The sequence below is a fragment of the Tachysurus fulvidraco genome, chromosome 26, assembly GCF_022655615.1.
Source record: "Tachysurus fulvidraco isolate hzauxx_2018 chromosome 26, HZAU_PFXX_2.0, whole genome shotgun sequence".
Classification (NCBI taxonomy): domain Eukaryota; kingdom Metazoa; phylum Chordata; class Actinopteri; order Siluriformes; family Bagridae; genus Tachysurus; species Tachysurus fulvidraco.
Window position 1 is genome coordinate 2,913,477 of NC_062543.1, and position 2,500 is coordinate 2,915,976.

The window sequence follows — 2,500 nt, forward strand, 5'->3', positions numbered from 1 at the left end:
TCTCTCTCTCTCTCTCTCTCACACACACACACACACACACACACACACACACACACACACACACACACACAAATTGGGAAGAAAATATCAATACACACCCACAGAATTAAGATCTGCATTACGATAAGTTTTCCTACACGTCCGAGCTAGATAACAAGCAGCATTCAGATCGATAAAGCCGCAGCGCTTCGGTCGTACAAAGAATCGTTCTCAGTAACACCTTGTTGAGTTTTATTTAGCTTTATTGATTTTTTTTTTTTTTTTAATATTTTATAACCGAGGCCTGAAATAGCACTGAGGATTCCTGAGCTAATTTGCCACCTGCTGCTTGTTAGCGGCTAACGCGTCAGACTGAAACGCCTGGAGTGGACCGATGTACGTGTGGGATGTAAATATCAGTGTGGAAATGCGACAGGATGTTTTTCTCCTTTTCTTGTCTTCCGTTTCATCCCCGAGGTCTCAGGATGGCTGCTGGTAGAAAGGACCTTGATGGACGCAGAGGAGCTGACAGTTAGCGACTGATCCGTGCTTTAGCAATTTGACCGTGGGGAGCTGATCAAACACTGGAGAGGGGCATGAAAGTGCAGACGCTAAGCTTTGGGAAGAGCGTGTGGTGGAGAGACACATCAGAGCGCTGCATGAGGTCAGAGAAACTGAATCAACAAACAAGATCACACAGGGAGTGTGTAATCTGCTGTGAGTGTGCTTTGATATATGGAGACAGAGTCAGGCATATGAACACACTCACACACACACACACACACACGCACACTTCAAGGATCTGCTGTTCCTGACAGTATGAAATTTATATATGAAATATTTGCCGTTTTATTATCTTTTACTCACTTCCTTCATCTTATCTTATATTGCGCCAGTCAGTGAAGGAGGCGTGGCTTCTTTTAGTAAGTCACAGGCAAGGAGGTGGGGCCTCTGCTTGTCAGTCACAGGTAAGGAGGCGTGGCATTTACTAGTCAGTCATAGATTAGAAGTTGTGGTTTCTGCCGGTCAGTCACAGGTGAGGAGGTGTGGCCTCTGTCAGCCTGTAGCAGATTAGAAGGCGTGGCCTCTTTCAGCCTGTAGCAGATTAGAAGGCGTGGCCTCTTTCAGCCTGTAGCAGATTAGAAGGCGTGGCCTCTTTCAGCCTGTAGCAGATTAGAAGGCGTGGCCTCTTTCAGCCTGTAGCAGATTAGAAGGCGTGGCCTCTTTCAGCCAGTTACAGATTAAAAGGCTTGGTATCTTCCAATCAGTCACAGTGTAGGAGGCGTGGCCTCTGCCATCCAGAAGCAAGTTAGGAGGTGTGGCTTTATTAATCTCAGTAAAGGAATAGCAAAAAATAGCTGCTATGAATTATTCCACATCACTGATCGGCAGAGGTGGCAAAAGTACACACATCCTTTACACAAGTAGAAGTACAGATACTCATTTTTTAAAAGACTCCAGTAAAAGTAGAAGTAGTGACTACACTCTTTTACTCAAGTTAAAGTAAAGAAGTATGGGCTCTGACATGTACCTAAGTAAAAAGTCGCCGTTATTACTACCTGTTTAGTGTCATGCTGGTAACAGGATGTCATGTTTTATATATACATGTGTGTGTGTGTGTGTGTGTGTGTATATATGTATATGTATGAGAATATTTAATTTTGGAGTGTGCTGATGGATATTTGTGTTGATCAGCCACAAGTGTGTTACGAAAGTCAGGCACTGATGTAGGTGATGTAGGGTGGCGTCAGCGTTCACATTCATCCCAAAGGTGTTCAGTAGGGATGAGATCAGAAAACAACCACATAGGAAGGTCAGGTGACCCAATACTTTTGGAAATATAATGTATACCAAGTGTATCACTAAGGCCATATCCCAAACTGTAGGGAGATTATGGCTCTGTCGTTGAAAACAATTCAAAATTATTGTGATGTTTTACAAATAACAAAATTAATGCTAATTAAATTAAGCACTTCGTGTTTTTTGGGGTGACACCAGGGGCGGTTCTAGGGTTTCATCTTTAGGGGGTTTTAGCCCTCAGTGAGAATTTAAAACAAGAAGAGTTCTATATTATTATATATAATATATACTATTATATATACTATATTAATATATATATTATATGACAACTCTGGTAATAAGAATAGTGACATTTCACTGCTTTTGGTTGCCGTCTTTGCGTCTTTCCGCCGATTAACGTTATAGATAAACGCCTCCAGCTCTGACTGCGCGTGCACGCTGCGCGTACCTGTGCTTTTCCGTTCTAATAAAGCAGACAGCTGAAGACGCACTTTTGAAAGACTACAACGCACGCGCGTAAAAGCAAAGTAAAAAAAAATCGCTCTTGGATCAAACTGATAAATAATTTTCTTTCCCATCGACGACATGTCCTGCATTTTAACGTCATTTTTATTGTTTATTTATGAAGTAAAAATGATCCTTCTAGTTTTAGGGTGGCTGAGATTACAGACAGGGGGCTGAAGCCACCCTAATAAAGGGCTAGAGCCCCCCCCTGGGTGAC

The 2,500-nt window shown here is 42.5% G+C and overlaps 1 protein-coding gene across 1 annotated transcript in view; it reads right to left on the reverse strand.

Moving 5' to 3' along the window:
* Positions 1–2,500, reverse strand: part of dcc (DCC netrin 1 receptor) — a 251,221-nt gene that overhangs the window by 106,704 nt on the left and 142,017 nt on the right. The window lies entirely within an intron of this gene.